Source organism: Cupressus sempervirens, chromosome 7 (assembly GCF_028749045.1).
Source record: "Cupressus sempervirens isolate cs-2001-9-10 chromosome 7, ASM2874904v1, whole genome shotgun sequence".
Classification (NCBI taxonomy): domain Eukaryota; kingdom Viridiplantae; phylum Streptophyta; class Pinopsida; order Cupressales; family Cupressaceae; genus Cupressus; species Cupressus sempervirens.
The window spans coordinates 670,009,367-670,034,424 of NC_143124.1; positions in this window are offsets into that span (position 1 = coordinate 670,009,367).

Consider the following 25,058-nt stretch of genomic DNA (forward strand, 5'->3'; position numbering starts at 1 on the left):
CAAATATAAGGACCTAGAGAAGTGCACATTTTGGTTTGTATAGTAGTCAATTAATATCCTCTTATTAATGCCAAATAAAAATAAGAACTACCTAGTATGGTGTGGAAGAATGACTCTCTATCTCAAAGGTATGGAAGAGAAATATTGGAATCATGTTTCTACAAGATATGTTTCCATTATAGAAAATCTTGGTGTAGATAAGTTTGGGATAAAACAAGATCATACTACTACTATGGGAGCCATTGTAAGAACTCTTTTTGATGCAAAAAAAATCAATGTTCAAGATCTGGAAATTACTCATAAAATGTGGGAGAAGTTGAAGACTATCTAAGTGGGGATTCACATTTATAGAAGGCTATAGTGGATAGACAGAAAGGAATTTTTGATGACATGAAGATGATGGAAAATAAGAACATTAAGTAGTACAATCAGAGGATCAGAGATGCGGTTGTTATTATCAAAGAAGTTGGTGGAACTCTTGAAGATGTGGTAAGAAAAAGTTTGAGAGCTTTGTTGCCTCAATATGATATTATGGTTTTACCTATTCAATAAGTAAGATCTTTAGGATCTATATTTTTTATACTTGATGGTTTGAAAGAAAAATTAGAAACATTCAAGTTGAGAAACTGATAATAGTATGCCTAAGGTTAAAGTTGCATTTAATAATCTTTGACTCTTCAATCTAATTTAGGAAGTTTGTTGCAAGGTTTAGAGAGTTCAATTTTTGAAGTGGTTTTGGCCTATGTGAAGAAAACTAATGAGCATTTAATTGTAACAGCCCAGGATATCTTAATGTCAAACAGATGGTTCAACTTAATTTCTCCTAGTTATAACTTCATTATCTCTAGGCCAAGTGTAAAATCAAATAGACTAAAAGTACAATGGATTCCCCTAAAGAAAGGTTTCTTGAAGTTAAATTTTGATGGATGTTCAAGAGGCAATCTAGGAGCTTCAAGAATAAGGGTATGTATTAGAGATCATGAAGGCAGGGTGACTGACTTATTAGCAAAAAAGATTCCATCAGGTACTAATAACTATGCAGAAGTAATGGCTCTTTTATTTGGAGTTGAAATGGCTTTAAAAAATAATTATACACTGATTCAAATAAAGGGTGATTCAACGTTGGTGATTAATGCTTGTCTACAACGCCATGTGGGTAACTGGAAATTTGGGTATATATTATATCAAGCATGGAATCTAATAGATAGATTTAACTCTGTTATATTTTCCCATACTCTGAGTCAAGGGAATCAGGTTACGGATATTTTATCCAACCTGGGGTGCAATTTACAAACACCACACATGGTAGTGAGTACATTTGATGTCATTTTATTCCCTAATCTTTTCAAAGCTATCAACAAGGATAAAATCAATACTGCATAATCTATGATAAGTATTGTGAATTTGAGGGATTTCAAGTAATAGGATATTGAAATCATTCAGACATGTGATTTGCTAATCATTATTGTATCATTTATGGATAGTGAATTACATTTGGTACACCACATGTTAATACCCAGCCGACACACAATCATATTAATGACTTCTCTATGCATTCAGCATGTTGAGTACGATTTAATGTCAATTTTGAGTAGAGCCAATTGATGAGAATGGATATTCTCATGTGCGAAGAGGTCAATTTAATAAAGATGAGATTTTTTTTTTTTCACTTCTTCCCTAAGAAAACTGAAAGTAAAATCGACAGTGATCTTTCTGTTCCATAGGGTGATGGAAGGGAATGGTTTGTTCTTCAGGGTGATTAGGAAATACTATGATAGGGAAGTCCCAATTTTTAGTTGGTTGTCCACTTTCAATTTGGATGAGGTTTTTAAATTGAGGTGTCTAAAATGTTGTGAAGATGTCTTAGGCATTTTGTGATCAAATTTTCTCTACCTAGATCTACCGAGAATGATTATGTCGTTGCATGTGTTTAGAACAGGGATCTTGGCCCACTAGATGTCATTCTATGGAATCACAGAGAAATTATGTCAATTGAAGAAGCAATTTTGATTCGCAAGAAAGTAGTATTCATTTTTTACTTACTCCTTCATGGGCATGAGGTTCCGCTTTCTCTGCAGACCCAGGAACAAGCTGGCTTTCCTGTGGCTTTTCATGAACAGGGGTCAAGCAATATGTTTCAATTGATGAGCTTAAGGGGCTTTCTAATGAATGGTTCATAAGGCACAACACTTGGTGAAGGTTTTGCAAATGGGGTTGCAAGCTTTGGGTTTAACTGTGGAGGAAACTCCGTAGTTAAGCGCGCTCAGGCTGGAGTAGTACTGGGATGGGTGACCTCCCGGGAAGTCCCGGTGCTTCACCCCTATGAGCATCACCTAGATCCAATGAGTGCTAAGTGTTCCATTTATTCTCATGAGAGATGGATTCATGTTGAATCACTACTCATGAAACATGGGTCATCGAGTTTGACTCAAAAATCACACAGTTAAATCCTGATATTCACATCACAATATGTTTCAAATTGATAATCCAATGGTCACCTACATTTGAATGATGGTGATGATCCAAATATAATGGATTGGGAACTATTAGTATAGATTTTTGAAGTGCTTCCTCCATCTTTCAGCGGTCTCAAATTTTTGAAGCGGATTGGTTGTCTCTAGTTGTAGGGTGGACTAACTACATTGTGCCAACTTATAGTTTACTCTATTTTGGGACCCTTAGGGGTATTTTTTTATCTTTTGATACTTATAAATTTGTGAATGTTCTCATAAGGTCTTTGTATCAATGAAGGGTTAAGGTAATGAGATGGGTAGCAGTCTGAGATCAAAATTGATGTAAATAGCTCGAATATTATGAGAGCTTTTGCTCTTGGTTACATTGAGTTGGACTAATTGTATTATTTACAGAATTTCTTTGTATTTGGTGATGATTGAAGGGTTTCTTACTGGTTCTTCCCTTCATGAACCATTGAACCAGGTTTCATTAATATATATATCTAAGTGGTATACCACTTTTTCACTTTTTTTTAAAAAAAAAAAAATCATTGACTCTTGCTCCATCAAGGAAAGGAAGAGATGTTGTTAGTTATTTTTACTTGACATATTACTCTAATTAAGAATCCATGATGTCTAAATTAAGGGAATATGAAGAGATGGAAGTACTTCTTTCTAGGAGGATACCTAGAGTAAATGGTAAGTACAAGTGTAAAATTCCTTCGAAATGTTTTTCATGTAAAAATATTGGTTGAATATTGTTTCTAGAAGTCCTAACGATGATAGTAAAGATTATTAAAGTAAATACAAAGAAAATCTCAAGAAGGCATTCTATTTAGCTAAATAAGGTATCACTTATGAAGATTCTGGTTGAAAGGATTAATATAATATTGTGTTTGGTGTAATCAATAAATAACCCTCTATAGTTGGTGAGAAAGCACTAGTTTCTAGCATGAATCATAGTGGAGATTTGATAATTGATAGTAACTAATCTAATTATATGATTAGTGATAGAAGAAAGTTAATTAAAATGGAGGAATGAGATGGAGGATTAGTAATATTTGGTAATGATATTCTCTGTCTAGTAAGAATTAAAGACTCCATTGTATTGAATAATAATAAAAATTGTGATGATGTCTATTGGGTTGAACGTATTAAGTACAATTTGTTGAGTTTTTTGCTATTGAATAATAAAGGATATGTTTTAGAGTTAAACAAAGGTATGTGCAAGATTGTGGGTAAATAGGGAGATCTCATCGCTGTCAATGAACAAAGAAAAGGTAATGTGTTCCATCTTAAGATTACTAGTAGAAGTTGTTTACTTTTTAAGGTTGAGGATAGTTGGCTATGATATAAAAGGTTTTGTCATGTTAAATTTGATAGTTTGATTAAAGTGATTAAGATGAAAGTTGTAATGGGATTTCCATATATAATCAAACCAACTAATGTGATATGTAAAGATTGTCAGCTAGGTAAGTTAACTAGTACTAGTTTCATCAGTAAGTCATACTCTTCTAAAGGTATATTAGATTTAGTATATACTTATTTGTGTAGTCCTATTAGAACTCAAATATATCATAGTGATAAGTACTTTATGATATTAATAGATTTTTTTTATATAATTTTATGTAATATGTTTCTAAAAGAAAAATCAGAAGAATTTCATATGTTAAAGATATACAAAGCCAAAGTAGTGAAGGAGACCGATAAGAGCCTAAAATATTTATATCAAACATAGGAGGAGATTTCTTTCCACATGAGTTCATTTTTATTCTCAAAAGAAAGGAATAATAAAGGAGATGTCTAAACCTAGGACTCCTTGGTAGAGTGATATTGTAGAGAGATAGAACATATCAGTTGTTGAGTGTGCAATGTCACAAAAAGGTATAGCTAAAATATTTTGAAGAAAAGTTGTGAGCACCATAGTATAGACACTCAATTGAGTAAATGTAAATAAAGGTACAAACAAGATTAATTTTTAGATGTTGTAAGGTCATTCACCTAATGTGAGTTAGAAAAAGTGTTTGGAAGTAGGTGCTACATTAAGAAAGACAAGAATATAGGCAAGTTTAATCGTAACAATGATGAAGAGATATCCTATAAAGAGAAAAGCCTATAAGTGTTTGAAAAGGGGAAGCAACAAATTAGTGAATAATGCAATTTTGAGATTTGACAATTTCTCTAAGAAGAATTATGAACTTAGAAAGAAGGAACCAGAAGACTACAAAACTATTGCATATGTACAACTAATGGAGAAAGTTGTTGAAGATGCAGATAGGAAAGGTATTGAGTATGAACCAGCACAAGTAAAAGAAGAGGCTCCTAAAACTAACCATATATTACCAAGGTATGTAAATTTAAATCATTTTCTTGATCAAATAATTAGAGGTATGAGTGTTGGTATGTTAACAAGAAAGAAGGAAAGGGAGATAATGTGCTTGATTTCTAAGTTTTAACCTAAAATAGAAAGAGAATCATTAAATGAAGATGGCTAGGTGAAAGTAACAAAATAATCATTTTTTTGATCAAACCATTGGAGATAGAAGTGTTGGTGTTTTAACAACAAAGAAGGAAAGGGAGAGAGCATTCTTGATTTCTGAATTTTAACCTAAAATAATAAGAGAAACATTAGATGAAGATAAATGGGTGAGAGAAATGGAAGAAAAATTGGATAAGATTGAGAAGAACAAGACATGGATACTTGTTCCTAGGCTAGTGGATCAGATTGTGATTGATACAAAGTTAGTTTTTAGAAATAAGATGGATGAATTTGGTGAAGTGATGAGGAACAAGGCTAGACTTGTTTTCAAAGGGTACACATAAGATGAAGGTTTGGTTTATGGTGAAAAAATTGCACCTGTGACTAGATTTGAAGGCATGAGGCTTCTATTTGCATATGCTACATACAAGAAGTTCAAGGTATATCAGATAGATGTTAAGTCTACACTTCTCAATGTTGTTTTGGGAGAAGAAGTGTAGATTGATAAATATGAAGGGTTTTCTTCATTAGATGGAAAGGATATGGTATATAAAATATTGAAAGATCATATGGATTGAAGTAGGTACTAAGGGTATAGTCTAAAAGAAAACATTCATATCTAATCAAGAATGCTCTCATCAGAACCAATGATGACAATAATGTGTATCTTAAAGTAGATAAAGAAGACAAGAAACTAATTACAATATTCTTTGTGTGTGACATCATTTTTAGAGGAAATGATAAGTTTAGCATTACATTTGTAGATGAAATGAAGAAGATATTTAAGATGTAAATGGGAAGTGATATCAAGTTCTTCATTAGATTGCAAATATTAGAACTTTATCAGAACTCAAATATGGAATGTATATCAATCAATCAAAGCATGTCAAATAAGTATTGAAGACATCGGGGTTAGAAAATTCTAAATTGGTTGGTACAACTATGGTGACCAATTTCAAACTATCTAAGGAAGATTGATCCAAGGAAGTGGATGAAGTATAGGTCAATGATAGGGAAGTTGTAGTATGTTGTACATATTAGATAGATATAATATAAGAAATTGGATTAGTTGCTAGATTCTCTACTAATCCTAAAGAATCTTGTCGCCTAATAGTGTAGGAGATATTTTGGTACTTGAAGGGAATTAAAGACTATGGTCTTTGGTATGCTCATAAATGTAGTTTCTCCTTAAGTGTATTTACTAATAAAGATTAGGTAGGTAATGTGGTTGATAAGAAAAACACAAGTGGTGGTTCATTCTTCCTCGGTGAGAGGCGTGTAGCTTGGACAAGAAAAAATTAGAACTATATATCTAAATCCATAGCTAAAGCTAAATATATTATTGCTATTGATTGTACACAGGTAGTGTGGATCAAGCAGATATTGGAAGGTATTCAAGAAAAGGTAACTAAATTTATATTTCTCTATTGTGATAACATAAGTGCTATAAGCATATCCAAGAACCTAGTATTGCACTCTAGGACCAAGTATATTTCTATCAAGTATCACTTTTTTAGAGAAAATGTATAGGAGAAAGTGATTAGGTTGCTTGATATATTTGTAAAGTCAGTACCTACAAATACATTTGAGTATCTAAGAAGTACATTAGGGGCCATTCCCTAACCTAAGATGAACTAAAAGAATATGTTGGTGAATCATTCTATTTTATTTATTGACTATTATGCATAGATTGATGTTTTGGAACTACTCATTGGGGGAGAAGTTAGTATAGTGAGTCAGTCAGTGCAATAAAGTAGTTCAAGGAAGTGAAGGAGTTAGGTATTTGTGGGTAAATGGATGGTTAGAAATGTTTTTCCCCTTTGATATTATTTTCAAAGAGGGAGAGAAAGATATGAAGCAAGAAAGAAGAGAAGGGGAATAAAGAAAGAAGAGAAATGAGTGTGTGAGAAGGAGAAGAATGTAAATGATAGGGGATAAAATATGAAAAAAAGAATGTGTAGTAAAGAACATTAGTGAAATGGAGAATTTTCTACATATGCCAAGAGTACAAGTATTGTGTTGGAGCTTAAGTAATTAAGAATAAAAAGTTTATAAGTGTTGAAGGGTGTTTTCATTAATGGAAAAGGGGGAGGTTGTAGGCATAACTAATGGAGTGATGCTATGAGATGTTTAGAATTTTGATGTTATAGATTTTTTAGCTTAATGATCAGTTATTTTGTTATAATTTATGTCAAGTATTTACCTAGAATTCCTAATAACTTACTAAGTATAATTATAATTAACAAGGTGTTGTAGTGAGTGTTAGTAGTTGGTATTCATATTAGAGACTTAGGGGTATTTGTTCCATTTAAATGTAATTAAAAATCTTGATGTAAAAGTTTGAGTAATTATTGATCATATGAAGAAGTGATAATGAAACTTCTAAAATGGTTGGTGACAAGCAATTTGATTGTTTTTTCAAATCTATAAAGAGTTTAGAGGATCAATCATAGGATTAGGTGGAACATGGCTTGTATATGTTGTGGTTATGATCACAACTCATTTAGATGATCAATGAGTGGGTATTGAGAAGATAAACAAAGTAATTTAGATAAGTTGTGTATGTTCTTTAAATACTAATGGTAGATTGAGGATTCATGACTAATATTGATAAAGTAGTGAATTAGTTTGAGTTGGGAAAGATGCGGTGACATGTCTTAATGATTATAGGTGATGATATATAATTCTAAGGATTGATGCAAGTGTGTCATGGGGATTCTAAAAGAATGGTTTCTTTGGTCAAAATATATTTGATTGTCTCCATGAATTTGAATGTAAAGTTAGTTGTAGGATGACATGGTGTAAAAAATTTACCATGTGTATTGAGATGTGTCTATGGTTTTATGGTATGTGATCGATGAGTTTGAAATTAAAAATAAAATCTATGGGGGAAAGTTTAAGGTGGTGTAACATTTAGGCTTTTACATAACATTATATAAATTGATAAAGGCAAAGAAATTGTGTGTTGATTTTGGTGTAGTTGTAAGTGTGCAGGTGTGATAAAGCCAGAAGATAGCTGAGAATGAAGTGAGGTGTTTGTATGCACTACATTGTATATGATTAGGAAAAAGAGGTTTCAATTAATAGATCACTCTACTTGTTGTTACCTAATAGTTGCCACAGTAAAATCCCTTAATTAGGTAGATCCTAGCAGGTCCTTTATTATAAATCCTTTAAAAGGTAGTACTTTAATTAGTGTTCCAAAACCTTTAACAAGGACACTCTTGATGCAATAAATCTCCTAACAAGGATAGAGGTAAGCCCCTTGACTAGGTTAACAATGTCTTTGTAACTCCTAATAGGGCTAATCTCTTAACATGACATGCTTCAAAAGAGTGCACAATTTATGGGTACTAATTCCCACCATGGTTTTCACCCAAGTTAGGTTTCCATGAGACCATAAAATATGTGTCAAGTGTTGAATTATTTTGTAGATGTTCTTGTATGTTAAATTCTTTAATTATCTATTTTTAATCTTATATTATGATAATGGTTTGAGTAGTTGAAAATATTTTTAATCAATTGATTACTTATTCAAACCCCAACCACCCCCTCCCCCCTCCGCCAGTAATCTAATTGCTTAGGACTAGAAATTTAGATGTATGTTGTGTATCTTAGATAAGGGTGTCTAGAGAAATAATATTTTTTTCAATATTTTTGGTACTTTTGGGAGGAAGGTAAAAAAATAAGTTTAGAAGGGCCAAAAGGAGTGCCTAGATTGATTCAGGTAAGGGTAAGTTGCCCAATCAATGAATGTAATTTTTTTATTAGTTTATCATGTTGGATATAGTCTGTATATCCCTTAAATGTTGTGGATAAATCCTTGAAGGTTGGTGTTTAAGATTGTAAGTTTGGAGAAAGTCTTGTAAAGAGGAATAAGTTGGTGTCTTGGAGTTCTTTGTGAGTGGACCAACTGATTTGGAGTTGATATCCTTGAAGTGGACCTCTCTCTCTCTCTCTCTCTCTCTCTCTCTCTCTCTCTCTCTCTCTCTCTCTCTCTCTCTCTCTCTCCCTCCCTTGGGTGTTATTATAATAATATAAATATAATACTAATATAATATTATAGTATTATACAATAGTTGTTAGTGTAAATAATTTTTTATTATTACACTTTACTTAAGTTTACTTAGGTTATTGCATCATTTTATTATTTATTAGTTAGATACCTAGGAGTATGCATACTCATATGAGTTGTCTTGTTGACAACACAAAAGTTAGCAACTCATTTTAGCACATGGTGTCTACAACACAAGAGTTTGCATATTTATCTGAGTCATCATGTAGACAACATAGTTGTTTGCACTCTAATTAAGCACATGGTGTCTACAACATCTTTTTACATGGCACACCTATGTAAGCTTGTCCTCTCATCATTGCACTAACTTTTGTACTTAATGGAGGATAATCCACTCTTGGTGGACATGTGCTTAGTTGTGAGGCTTATCACTTTGCTAACTCCTAGTCATTTTAGAGGCCTTTATATACAGGTACTCTTAGTGTGTATGTACATCAATTCATTCTCATATGATTATTTTGATCATACTTTATTGGTCCATATTGTGCTAGTACTTGAGCTTCTTGATCTTGGGTGATTTTTTCCCAAGGAAAATTCTTACATGGTATCAAAGCTAAGGGAATTTCTCTTCACATAGCCATTGGAGACCATTTTCTTGCTTCACCTATCAGAGGACCTCGACCTAGATCTAGAGTATCATAGTCATTGGGAGCATCTAAAGCCAAAGAAGACCTCGCCATTACATCTGGAATGTTGATTTGGTGAAATTTGACTATAAATATGCCTACCCTAGGCCATAGTCAAATTTAAGGCAATTTTTTTTGCCAACTAGCACTCGAAGGCCCAATTTGCAAATCTAGTATGATCATTTTCAGATCTATTTAATTTATTTCGAATCTAATTTTCTCTGTTATTTTTGTCAAAAAAAAAATTAGAATTTTTCACATTATTTTTGATAAAAATTTAGGCCATCAAGTCTGTAAAGAAAAAAAAATTCCAGGAACTAGGTGGTGAAATCCCCTCTCTCTCTCTCTCTCGCCCCCTTAGGTGTTATTATAATAATATAAATATAATACTAATATAATATTATACTATTATACAATAGTAATATAAATGATAATAATATAATACTAATTTATATAATACAATACTAATAGTAATATCATATTTAATAATAAATATAATACCATTTTTTTCTATTAAAGATAGCGAATCAACATATTACTGAAGCAAAATATACCAAAACTAGATGCCAAAACTGCATCTAGTAACTTCATGAACCTCGAACAGTATAGCCTTATACATATAGAAGTATTGCAATTACATTATAACATATATATTTTAACAAGTCCATATAGGCCTACACAAAATCAACTATCCAAAATAGATCCAACAATTAGTCCCAACCATCATTAATATTACTTTTGAACCAAACATTATTTAGGTTGCATCCATCTCCATAAAAAGCACTTTCCATTGGGCTACTAAAATTGAGATCCTCATAATTTCTATTATGACCAAAATGAGACTTCTCTTGTTGAACATTGGCAAAGTCCTCATGGATAGCAAGACCACCCTAGTGAGAATGTCTTGAAGTACTAGGTACACCTAGATCCATTTCCTGGGAAACAAAATTGGAATATAGGATGTCATCTTTGAATAGGAACATGTTTCCCTCCCTCAACAACTCTGCAAATCTTTCCTTTACCACTATAGACACCAAAAAATTGGCAAAGACCAAAACCACGTAATTCCAATCAATCAGTGCAAATTAAAGAGAAAATCAAAAGAAACATAATAGACTTTCAAATCAAAAATCACATCAGGTCGTTAATCACCTATCAAATTGACAAGACCTAAATCAACTTTAAAGGAGGAGAAAAAAAATTCAAATTCATAAAATGAAATTCAAAAAAGGAGGAAAAAGACAAAAGTGTTGAAAATAAATCAGACATTTATTAAATCAACAAAATTATTTATCCTCACAAAATTGGAAATCTCCCTTTTTTATTTTAAAATAATTAGAAATATCTTCAATTATCCTCAAAATCAAGTTTCTTGGACTCTTGCTCCTGGTCTCTTATAAGATATTTTTAGTTTCACTTTCACCCACCAGTCAAAGCTGAAAATCTTGATTCTTACCCCAACACCTTCCGAAATCTTATAAATAGGAGGGAAATCTAAGAGCAAAAGGACCCAAGTTTTAGGCATCTGCATTATAGGCACATTTTGATTCATCATTTTAGCATTATCATTTTAGCAAGTTCATAGCATTTTAGTATTGATTTTATATTATTTAGTGTCATTTATTGCATATTTAGTTTGTTTCATATCCATTTTGATAACATATAATCTACATTATAGTCATAGATCTTGCATGCATTCTTATAGATCTACATTTTTATCATAGTCCCATTCCAGAACTGTCACTAAGATGTTGGTCTGAGAGCTATTTTAGTAGTTGTAGTTAGGGAAACATGAGATGCTCATAGATATTACATTCTGATGATGATATCTTGGGTTTAGTTTAGTTCATTGCCAATCTATTTTGCATTCTACATTAAGGTTACATGAATATGCATTCACACTGTGTACAAATTGGTGCCCACCATATGGATGAACTAAAAGCCTCTCTATTTTCATTTTTTTTAGTCTAATCTTTCATTTCTAGTGTAGATTTGTGTTTTGTGCTAGTCTCTTATGTAGATCTAATCAAATACACATTATATAGTGTTCAAGAGGCCTCATATTAGTGAGAACAACATCCCAAAGTTTTCCCCAAGTGCACAAGGACCGGATTTGAATCTTCTGACATTTTTGTACTCTTTTTTAATGCTTCCAAGATATATTCTGATGCTTTTGAACTTTTTTTTAACGCATTTAATCTTTCTAAAGTGTATTGAAATTATTTTGTAACACATTTAAATCTTTCTGCAGCACTTTTAAAGTTTTTTGTGATGCATTTACATATTTCTAAAACACATTTGATCATTTCTAAAGTGCATATAAAGAATCTTAGAGTGCATTTTCTTTTCTTATAGTACATTTTCTAGATTGAATAGCGCATATGATGATTTTTGTAATGCATATGATTAATTTTTGTTGTGCATCTAGCAAAATTTATAGTTTCATGAATCTAACTTCCAAATTTGAATCTCGTTTTCTTATAGGTCCCTTTTGAGTTAATGAAAAGCTTCCAAATTGTAGACAGTGTGTGACAAGAATGAAGACCCTCTTAAAAGTGCCTAGCCTTTACTAGCTATGAATCAGGTAAGTGGACCTTGGCTCTTGTCAATACAAAGTGCAACAATTCAAAGTTCCAAACATAGCTTAATAGAATTGTTCAATCTCACTGATCCAAAACTGAAGTAGGCCTATGCTCTCAACTCCTTTGAGTTGATCAGAATTCCCAACCTTCTATAAAGATTGGTTACAATTGAATAAGGAAAGAATCCACACATAGTGTAACTAGGAGCCCATCTATCTTCAGTAGTATAAGGGCTGGTGATTAAACCTTTGTGTCTATCATGTTTAGGGAGCCAAAATAGTAGGGATATGCTCTCACTCTCCTCAAGTGATCAAATACCCAAACCTATTTGTGACTTCCATTTCCTTCTTTTCACTAGGTAGGATTATCTAGCTATAGAAAGCCTACCTCCCGAGTTACCTTAACAGGGCCGATGAGAGGGATTTCCTCCCAATCTTGTATTCCTAATCGAATGCAAGCCACTCGTGTTCAAAATATAGCCATCCTCAAGTAGTCCCATAAGGGATTACACCAAACCTCCTTATCATTGGTGGGAAACTCTCTATCACAAGAGAGGTAAATCTAAACATAGTTGGTTAAACACTAAGACCCACTAGTCACCGGCTTTAGATAACCTTGTTAGGAAGCCATTTTCTTCCATTTTCTAGGTGCGTGTGATTTTACATTTTTATTTTGGTCTTACTACTATTGTTCTTGGAAGTGTTTTAAAACTTAATAATGAACACCAGTGCAGAACACAATCCTTCTAGAAAGAATAATTTCAAACTGATATTGAGAAACCAAGCCCAAGATGAAAACATCATTGACTAATCTTGAAAGTAGCGCACATACTGCATAAAACAACACTTCTAAACATCCCTATAATACTTTTGATCTTTATTATAACACATATTCCTATTAAATAGTGCATATGAACCTTAAAATAGCACATTTGCCCAGTAGAATGATGCATATGAATCATTAAACAGCACATATAACATTTAGAATAGCACATATGAGCATTGAAATAGAACATATGATCAATAAAATAGCACATCTAACCAATCCTGTGACACATCTAAGCAAAAACATAAAATAGAGGCCATCTACATGCATAATAATTGCAAATAAATGACCAATTTGGATACCCTTCTCCTTGCTAGTATTCTACAAAGTATGAGAAATTCCATATCTAACCGAAAACATCTTTTGAAACAAGCAGATCTACAAACATCATTATCAACCCAACAGTTATCATTTCTTCCTCTCACACATCAAGCCAAAAATGTTCAAAGACACACATTTGTCACTTACTTGACTTCACAAAATTGAAACTCATCCTATCAACATTGGCAAATGCCTTATCTAATCTAGCTTGTTACTATAGACAAATTGTGCTCAATAGAAACTCTCACATTCCAAAAATGCCTAAGAATTAAAGGAATCCAACTCACATTTCATGTCACTGCATAAAACTGGTACAACTACAAAACTAAAGCAATCACCTATACGAGTGAGTGCTAGAATAGCCAATAGAACTATTAAGTGCACAAAACCTCTAAATCTCCTTGAGCCTACTACAATAATAGATTTCCCATAGAACATAGCTATTCACAAGTCACCCTTGTTCAATCAAAACTCAAAATTCATGGCCACAATGGGTTCATATAATGTCTAGGATGATAAAAGTATTGAAACTAAGATCAAAAATTTCCAAAAAAATCTCAAGCTTTTCGACATCATGGACAAGATACTTGAAAAACATAAGGAACGTTATATACTAGTGTTAGCACAAGGTTTGAAATTACCATCCAATTTTGATGTCACCAACTTGAAATGAGATGGAGAAGAGTCACCCCTAGATGTTGTCATGCAAAAGTTACAAGGCCTACAAATGGAAATGGAAAGAATGAAGAAAGGAAGAACACAACCTGTAGAATTCAGCCTTGAAAAGGTGTGCCCTCTCCCCTTTGATAAGAACATTACCTTCATGCCTTTCCCAGAAAATGTAAAAATTCCAAAGTATGATAAATATTTTGGCACATCAAATCTACAAGACCACCTCAAACATTTCTATAACCTGAGTATGGAGTTTGTCCATGACATGATGTACTTGATGTGATTGTTTCCTAGAAGCCTTGGAGGCCAAGCCATGGAATGGTTTTCCAAGCTACCCTCCAATATCAAAACCTTTGACCAACTAGCTTTTGTGTTCATCTCGCAATATTCCTACAATATTGAAAGGGAAGTTACAGTGATCGACTTATGCAACATAAAATAACTTCCTGGCAAGTCATTCAAAACTTTCTTACAACAATGGAGACACATGCTCGCTAAGTATCATAGAGACATACTTAATAAAGAGAAGACTAACATCTTCATTAATAGTCTCTCCAAACCAATGAATTACTGGCTCCAACTCTAAGGGCCCAAAGATTTCAAAAGCACCTTAGAAAATGTTGCTAAGGTAGAAGAGACCTTATTGAATAATGACATCATTAAATTATCAAAAGATAGTAAGGGCTTCTCAAATTTCTCCATGCAAACTCATAATTCCTCTGATCGGGCTACAGATAAATAAAAGTTGTGGTGGCAGAACAACAACAAGAACACTATTAATGATGGGATGGTTGAAGCCAACCATGTGAAACCTCAAAACCAATCCCATCTAAACCAATCATATCTTGTTGTCAACAACACTAACCCAAAACACACCCCAAGAGGACAATGCTTTCTTGTTCTATCAATGCAATGTGAAAACCCCCTTGATGACCAATCAACAAGTTGCTTACAATCAAGCTCCTCCTCCCAGCCAATATCAATCCTCTGATATATCCAAGGTGTATAATCCCATCAGGGTGTCTTATGAGAGTGTCTTGCAAACCCTCTTGGTTGATGAGCTCATTGTACTTCCTAAGGCCAAACCCTATGAACCCCAAGTTAAACCAAAATGGTGAAATGACAAGCACATTTGTGCCTACCATTGAAATAGGGGGCATTTAACAAACAATTGTTTTGCCCTTAAGGGGGCAATCCAAAAATTGATCAATGATGGGTCATCAAAGTAAACAATATTAGCAATAATGAAGACCATACAGCCTCCAAGAACCCCTTCATGAGTCATGAAAAGGGTGAATCCTCCAAAGCCAATTAGAACACACCCCCTCACACTAAGGTTAATTATGTGCATCATTATGACAATACCATTAACATGATTTCTGACTTTGATGACACCGTAAACATCATCATAGTTAAGGATAAAAAAAAAAAATATTCCTCAAATTTCATTACCCGAGGCCAAGCCTCTAGATTTATCCTACCAAGACTTGTGATGAATCTTGACCATGCAGTTGCAAGCTCCTCCTTGCCCAAATACAACCTGGTCAACCAATTACTTAAGACTCTGGCCCATATCTCCATTTTTGAACTACTATAGATTTCCCTAAAGCATAAAGAAATACTCACCAAAGCCTTAGTACCAAATGACCTGGATGTGAGTAGATTTTAGAACATGGTTAGCAACCTGGTTGCCCCTCACTATGTATCTTTTTCAATCCAAGACAACATGTCTATCATCCAACCCCAAAACTCTCCTTTGCATATTGAAGTCTTTATCCATAGAAAAAGAGTTAAGCAAGAATTGGTTGATAGTGGAGCTAGCCTCAATAGTTGCACACTCAATTTAGTAAAAGCCCTAAGGTGTACAGAGGATGTTGTTGACCCAAGAAAGAAAATTACCATCAAAGCTTACGACGACAAGGAAAGATCCTCCAAAGGCATGGTTATTTTGCTAATCAAAGTAGGACTAGTTATAAAAGAGACTATTTGTTAGGTCTTAGACCTACAATTAACTTATAACATCTTGTTGGGAAGATCATGGATTCATGACATGTAGGTCATTCATTCCACTTATCATCAGTGTCATAAATTTCCTTACATGGTTCAAGAGGTGACCATACTGGAAGATCAACACTTTGCCCAATATTGTAATTCCTTTGTCCCTCACAATAGGGAAGAAATTGGCACACCAATAGATGACATCGATCATTCCACAACTGCAAACACTTCATGCTTCACCAATAGAAATGACAACCACTCATCAACATCAACTAAGGGCAAAGAGAAAGTGAGTTGTTCAGGTCCTTTTGTTCCTTCACCATAATTACCCAAAGACCCTAAATGGTCACACTATGAAGAAATGGATGTTTGATGAAAGAATTTGATAGAAAGTGTAAATTACATCACAAAGGAGTGGGTGAGTACTCAGTTTCCCTATTCAATCCCCCACTTTCTATGAGATCTCATGAAAAATCATCATCCACCAAGCTTTATCATGCACATTTTGTCAAGGCAAGCAACACACCTCCAAACTCAGTGGCAAAAATCAGTCAACAAAACATTGACATCTCCCCCCACATACATGGAAAAGGTTTTGACCTAATGAAAATGATGGGATACATAGGAGATGGTCCTTTAGGGAAAGGGACAAGCATCATTGAACCTCTAATGGCACGATTTAGGTCCAACTAGTCCAAAATGGGGGTAGGATATGATGAACAAGATATGACACAAGCCTCTTTCAAAGCTTGTCCTAAGCATAGTGATTTCTCCTCTTCCACCCTAGCATGGGTACCTAAAAAAAAGGATGGTTATAGCCAAAAAACAATTGACATCATCAATGTGAATCTATCCCTCTCACGTTCATATCCCATAGAAAAACCATCTATAAACACCTCTAATAATGAAGATGATGATGATTCCACTAAATGCGAATTTGAGTCGTTATCCAAGGAGTCTCTTCATGATAAAGAACATGATGTAGTTCATATACCCACACCTAATAGTTTAGCTACACAAGGAACAACCTCTAGTCTAAGACTCACTTCACTGAGAATCAGGATACAATAGAGCAGCTTAGAAGATGATGAACATGTTGAAGGGTTTCAATTTCAAACCCTATTCCCTAACATCTTTCCAATAGAAGTTGAAGATGACTACTACAAGCCTCTCACAAGCTCTACTTTTCTCGATACTCTGGAAGAAGATCACGTCATAGATCTAATTGATACAACATATGAGTCATCCAATGAAATCATGTCTTTAAACCCTATCAAACCCTTTTCATATTATGAATCACTCCCCCTAGTCCATCCCAAACTCATTAACTGGGATACAATTAAGCCTCACCACATCCCTCATTTTGACACTAACCATGAAGTATTCATCTATCTTAATGTGGTTGAACCATCTCATCAACAAAGAATAGAAGAAAGGCATATAGTCAAGTCAGGTATCAATTACCTCAGTCACACTAGAATAGGTCAAGCATTCCAAAACCTCAATGATCACTACCAAGTTGTGGCTAACCTTGAGAAAAAATGGAAACAAAAAAAAGTGACACATCCCAAGGTGAAAACCCAACTATGGCACCCACGAATGGGGTGATTGATACTTTACCCAAACACTCTCAGGAAAGATCTTCGATCATTTATTTGGCATAGTCCTTAAGCATGGAGGAAAGAAAGGAATTCATTCACTTCTTTGAGTAAAGATAGATAAACTTTGCATGGTCTTATGTAGACATGCCCATATTAGACCCAAATTTAATCCTCCATCACCTTAACATTTTTCTAGAGACCAAGCCAATAAAACAAAAGCTTAGAAAGATGCATCCCCATATAGCTCTGTTAGTCAAAGTAGAGTTAGAAAAATTAATTAGCACTAACTTCATCCGGCCCTTGGTGTATGCGTCATGGATATCCAACATTGTTCCCATATCAAAGAAGAATGGCGGCATCTGCATCTGCATCAATTTCTGAGATTTAAACAAAGCATGTCCCAAAGATGATTTCCCCCTTCCCAATATCAACACCATTGTCAATCTAATAGTGGGTCATTCCATGTTTTCAGTCATGGATGGGTTTTTAGGGTATAATCAGATCAAGATAGCACTAGAAGATTAGGAGAAAACTACTTTTACTTGTGCATGGGGCAAATTTTGTTGGAATGTAATGCCCTTTGGACTAAAGAACACTGGGGCTATCTATCAACGGGCCATGACCACTATCTTTCATGATATGATACATATCTTTATGGAAGAATACATGGATAATATCCTTGCCAAATCCCATAGTCAAGAAGAACATCTCCCCATACTAGCCAAGATATTCACCCGCCTAGAAGTATTCAAAGTTAGGCTCAATCCCAAGAAATGCACTTTTGGCATCAAATTAGGCAAGCTCCTAGGATACATTGTCTCAACCAAAGGGATAGAAGTTTCCCCCAAAAAGGTTAAAGCCATAATCAGTATGCCACCTCCAAAGGACCTAAGTTGGTTATACTCTCTTCAAGGTAGGCTATAGTCAATTTTTCAGTCAATTTTTCAGTTAGCGGAGAAGTGTATACCTTTCACACACTTGCTACATAAAGATATAAATTTTAAGTGGGATGACTAGTGCTAAAAGGCTTTTGACTTACTCAAAACCTACTTGATGAATCTGCCCATGTTAGTACCTTCCATACCACACAAACCTTTGTTACTATACATTTCTATAATAGATAAATCAATCAGAGCCCTCCTGGTGCAAGAAAATGACAAAGAAAAAGAACAAGCTATCTATTACATCAGTCATACCCTGGTTAATTATGAACTCAATTACTCCTTTATTGAAAAGGCTTGTCTAGATGTAGTTTTTGCTTTCCAAAAGCTATGTCACTACCTTCTAACACATAGGGTCAAGTTCATATCCAAAATTGACCCCCTCAATCGATCGATTAGCTAAATGGGTGATGATCCTAAGTGAGTTCGACATTAAGTATGTTGATTGAAAGGAAATCAAAGGATAGGCCATTACTAATCAATTGGCAGATGCACCTATAGAGAGTTGAAATCCTATATTAGCAGATTTCCCAAATATGTAAATTCTTCAAACAAAGCCAGTAATTTGGAAATTCTATTTTGATGGTTCCTACACACACCGTGGATTAGGTGCCAGTATCTTGTTCATCATGCCACTAGGTGTTACCATCCCTAAGTCTTACAAACTACTTTTCCCCTACACCAACAACATGGCCAAATATGAAGCTTTGGTCTTGGGTCTCAAGATACCTTTAGAATGGAAGTTGATAGCACTAGAGGTTTATGGAGACTCCCAGTTGATCATTAATCAAGTCACTAACACTTATTAGACCAAATATGAAAAATTATTACCTTATAAACATATGGTCAATACACTCAAGGTATGTTTTGTTCACATTACTTTTGAGCAAATTCCTAGAGAGAAGAACAGAGCAGCAGATGCTATGGGCACCCTAGCCTCCTTACTCCAGCTCCTAGAGCAGCACGAGTGATACGAATTCTTAGTAGAAGAGGTGGTTCAACTTGCATTTATTCAACCTGATTCCCATATCATTTTTCACTTAGACACTCCTAATTCCCTTTGGTATAGCCCCATCATCACTTACCTCTATGATAATAATATTTCATCTAACCTCTTGTGTAACCAAAAATGAAATTTCATTTGACAAACCTCATGTTACACCTTGGTGGCCGATACATTGTATAGGAAAGGTCTTGACGGTACTTTATTTAGATGTCTTGAAAAGGACAAGTCTAGAGTCACTTCATAAGAAGTCCATGCAAGGATTTTTGGGTCACACTCCAATGGGTTCACACTACCAATGAAGCTTCTTAGGATGGGCTATTTTTGGCCAACGATGAAAAAGGATTCTATCGACTATGTCAAAACTTGCCAAAAATGTCAAATCCATGGTAACCTTGTTCATGCACCAGCCCAAGAGCTCAACCCTTTGGCCACACCATGGCCTTTTTATCAGTGGGGCTTTTATTTAATTGGAGCCATCCATCCACCATCCTCTGGTGGACATAAATGGATTATCACTACCAAAAAATACTTCACCAAGTGGGTCGAAGTAGTGCCACTTGCCGACTCTACAAGAAAATAAATCTCTTCTTTCATTCTCAACCATATCATTTGTTGGTTTGGCATACCCCATGCCATCCTCATAGACAATGCCCTGTACTTTAACAAATAATTGATGAATTATGTGAAAAGTTTCACATTATACACCACTCCTCATCAATTTATTATCCTAAAGGCAATGGCCAAGTAGTAGCCACCAATAAAACCATTATCAACATCCTCAAAAGAATCGTCAATGATATTGGTAGAGTTGGCACTTATAGCTGAACCCTACCCTCTGGGCCTACAGGATGAGTGTTAGGATACCTACAAGTGTGACACCCTTCTCCTTGGTTTATGGTTGTGAATCCATTCTTCCTTTAGAAGTTGAGATCCCATCCTTGAGAGTTACTCTTCAAGATGTCCTATCAGATGAGGATTATAGAGTAGCTTGTCTAGAATAGCTAGAGTTCTTAGAAGAACATTAGTGTGTAGCACATGAACACCTCAAAGTGTATCAAAATAGATTATCAAGACATTACAACAAAAAGGTCAAACCTCATGTTTTTCAGATTGGTGACCTAGTGCTCTGAGAAAACCCTAAGAACCAAGTGGCTAAAAGAAAGGAAAATGGGAGTCCAATTGGATTGGTCCTTACATTATCATAGAGTCCTTTGGGACTGGTACTTACCAAATTTTAGATTGTGATGGTATAGACCTAACAGAACCCATCAATAGTATTTATCTCAAGATTTTATGTTTAGAGCCTTGAGAAACACATCAAAAATACCAAAAAAAATCAAAAACACTAGAAAATAGGAAAAATAAAAAATAAAAATTGGTACAACAGAAGTGAGAGTGCCACTCTTGGGTTAAAAAGGGGTGAGAGATAGAACCTTTGGACTTTCCTGAACAACACAAGTCCTTCAATGCTGAAAAATACTCAAGACAGCCCTCAAGCAACTACCTCTGGACAAATTTTGCTTGTTTGAGGCTCATCTAGCACAATTAAGTTAATTTCACACATACCCAATGGAGAAACACTTAGGGGTCATAGTTTTGTGGTTCTTTGGCATCAAATGTAGTTTATAGTAGTAGAGACAGCTAGTATGATAGCAACAAAGGGGAGCACAAAAAACTCAGCAAAATAGGGAGTCTGATTATGTATTGAGATACCATAGACATGAATTGTAGGAAAATCAATGCACATCTCAGCTCTACACCTTGACCAACAATCATCAATGCTTATTTTAGCCCTCGCTCGACCTGTTTGATGTCTCAAACTCCTTTCATTACCCCCACATCCCAAACTTCGTCATCCATGCCCATGTTCCTACCTTATGGCCCATTTTGGTCTCCTTACCTCTTTAGGTGCCTCACACAGTCCTGGTTACACCCATATTCCAACAAATCTCACTCATATCCTCATTCCTCTCCCACAAATTCAGCAATCATCTAAAATTAATAGAAAAAAATTCAACAATCATCTAAAATTATCAAAAAAAATAAAAAAATTGCCTAAAACTATCAAAAAAAGAAAATTCAAAAATCATCTAAAATTACCAAAAAAAAAATCAAGAATTGCCTTAAATTATCAAAAAAATCAAAAATCATCTAAAATTAGCAAAAAAATTCAAAAGTTTCCAAAAATTACGAAACAAATTCAAAAATTGCCAAAAATTAACAAAAAAAGTTCTAAAATTGCCTAAAATTACCAAACAAATTCAAAAATTGACAAAATTTACCAAAAAAATATTCAAAAATTGTCCAAAATTATCAAAAAAAAATTGAATTTTTCTAAAGCCATTCAAAAGGGGGTCTAAAGTATTGAATATAGCCACAAATGCTCGAAAAATTAAGAACACCCCAAAATTCCTATCAATTCCTACCTCACTTAACCTCAATTAGGCTATACAATAGGACATAAAATATTTGAATCCAACACGCCTCACTAATATTAAGAAGCAATGTAGTAATGTCACTGGACTTTGGAAAATCTGGCACAACGCAGATAGCACAAGAGGTGCCCCTGTTTCCTTCCTCTTGTCATGAGCAACCATTCCCAACGGATCATTAGTCTTATTTATGTTGTAGTGGCCATGATTAATCTAGCTCCATTCAACAAATATATCAATTTTATCTCAAGAGCTAGATATTCATCAGAATCTTTCATCCTCATCCAACTGGGGGCACAAAATAAGTAAGTGTAAGAGTGAGAGCTTGGCTCCCCCTCAAATGCTTTTTTCAGGCCTCTCAAGTGCCTTCTTAGGCCCAAAGTGCCTTTTTTAGACCTCTCAAGAACCTTCGTAGGCCCAAAGCACCTTTTTCAAGCCTCTCAAATGACTTTTTCAGGCCCCTCCAATGCCTTTTCAAGCCCAAATACCTTTTTAGGCCCCTCCAGCACCTTTTTCAAGGCCCCAATGTCCTTTTCAAGACCCCTCAAGCACCTTTTTTTAGGCCCAAAGCACTTTTTTACTGGCCCTAATGTCCTTTTTAGGACACTTCAATGCCTTTTTCAGATCGAAACACCTTTTAGGCCCCTCCAGCACCTATTTACGCCCAAAGCGCCTTTTTCAAGGCCCCAATGTCCTTTTTAGACCCCTCCAACACCTTTTTGGGTCAAAACACTTTTTCTTAAGGCCCTACTTCACTTTCTCAAGGCCTGAGTGTCCCTTTTGGGCCCACAATCAGCTTTTTATAGGCCTTGAGAATATCTATCTCGACACGTACCTAGAGGAATATACAAACAATGGCCTTATAATTGTCTATAATGGCTATTAATATACGTAGAATTATGCCTTACACATCGTAGCTCCCCATATATCCCATAAAATCTATTTTCCTCCTCCATTATGTGCCTACACAGACATTCTCACCTACTAGTAATGGTTGTCCTTACACTATAGATCACATTGTTCCCACTTTTATAGAGATTAAAACCATTCCAATATTTGTCACAAAACACAAAAACATTCAAATATCTATCACCAATCTAAAAATATTTACATGTTCCACAAAATGAAAAAACATCAAAATATATTCCAAAAATCCTAAAAATAGACATGACAATGCTTTACAATCAACATTTGTTGTCCCTTTGATTGCCACAAAAACAAGCACAAACATTTTATTCTCCTACGATGGCAACGACAACATTATATTTAAACAGTGCATGGTTGATTAATTATTCTGGCCTTCCTAGGGGAGGTGGCAAAATAGGGTGTTCAATCAATGGTGTTTCTTCTAGCCTAGCTCTAGAAGAAGAAGCCCCTAGTATCAACCCCCTATGTACCCACACCGCATCCATGGGAATGGGAAACCTCCCACCATGTAATTGTGTATTTAGCAACTGTGTAAATTCTCTATCCATGAATTGCATCTCTCACCTTTCCTCATTTGGGAATGCTTGATAATAATGCCCCATCCAATAAGTAGCTTCTAGGTGTACCTTTTCCATCTGGTGCATTTCCACAAACACATTCTCCACCAACTTGTTCACTTCCAGTGCAATGATTGCTCGTTGGGCCACATCCTACTCTTGCTACATTTGAATAGTCATCATTCGTTGTTGCTCCACGTCTACTTTTGTCTTTCCCAAACGCTATTGCAATTGCCCCAACTTCTCCTCACTTAACGCTAACCACTCTTGTAACTTCAATGCCAGGGAGTTTGCTTTTGCAATTACTACCCTAAATGACTCCAATTGTGACTGCAATAGCACCAGTTCATTCTATGCATTCTCTAAACCCACCTACACCATCTTCAATGATTATTGCAATCATTGAGCCTGTGACCACTTTGCTCACATTCCTGTATCACTTCCCTTTGCTCACGTGTGTTCCATACATAGTTCCATTTCTAGTGACTATGTCTATGCCTGCTCTACCTCCACCACCACTTACAACTATCTCACCTCTATTTTTGCCCCATCTTCTCATGCCTTCTCCAGCAATCCCAGCAAAAATGCAACCTCTTGTTATGTTCTTTACTTAGACTCTCTTGGTGGCTAACAGCTTTTGTAATTCCTCCACATCCCACGACAATTGACCTCTGCCTCCCACCTCTAGCCATGGCTCATCCACATTTGCACTGCTCATTCTCCCTTCTATTGTCCCTTGGCCAGGTGTCCTGAGATTAATTAACCAACGTGTCTCGCTCACTACTTCACTCCCACCACTACCTCCCGCATCCTTCAAAGCTTCTCCCATATAATTTTTAGGATATTTTATCTCCCATACCTCTTCCTTTTCTCCTAACATACTCTTCGTCATCCCAAGGAGACTATTCTCCACTTGCATCATCTACTCATCATCTAATATCACCTATAATGCCTATTACACTGTAGTCCCTGACAACATCATTAACACCAACAAGGGTGTATCCTTAGCCCTAATCCCCACCTCTTTAGGTTGCATTGACCCTTGCCCAACCTAACTCACCTCACCTGGCCTTGAAATTAACACTTGGAGTTTTGACTGATCAACTAGCTCCTTGAAATTTTGCCAAACACGCTTCGCTCTTTGCCCTTGCCTCATCCACCTTCCCTGACAAGCATCACCCTCTTATTGCGACTAATCTAGTGAGCCTAGCATACTTTCACTTGCATGATTCCTACAACTTCTCAATATATCCAATAATCACATTCTACTCTTTACCTCACCTCATTCCACTCCAATGATAGCCACTTACTTATAGCCATCACTCACTTGAGCCTTTTTCTTTGCTCATCTTCCATGTATCTATTCTTTGCATCCTGCCACACTGGTACCTAGTACACTTGACCCTTCGCTCCGACATTCAACCACCCAAATTCCCACCGATGCATAGATAGAACTTGCTACTAAATCACCGCTGACACATCCCATGCTTTCTTATCCGCCTCTTACAATAGTTGCTCCATGGAAAAACCGAACAAACTTGGCACTATTACACCCAACTAGAA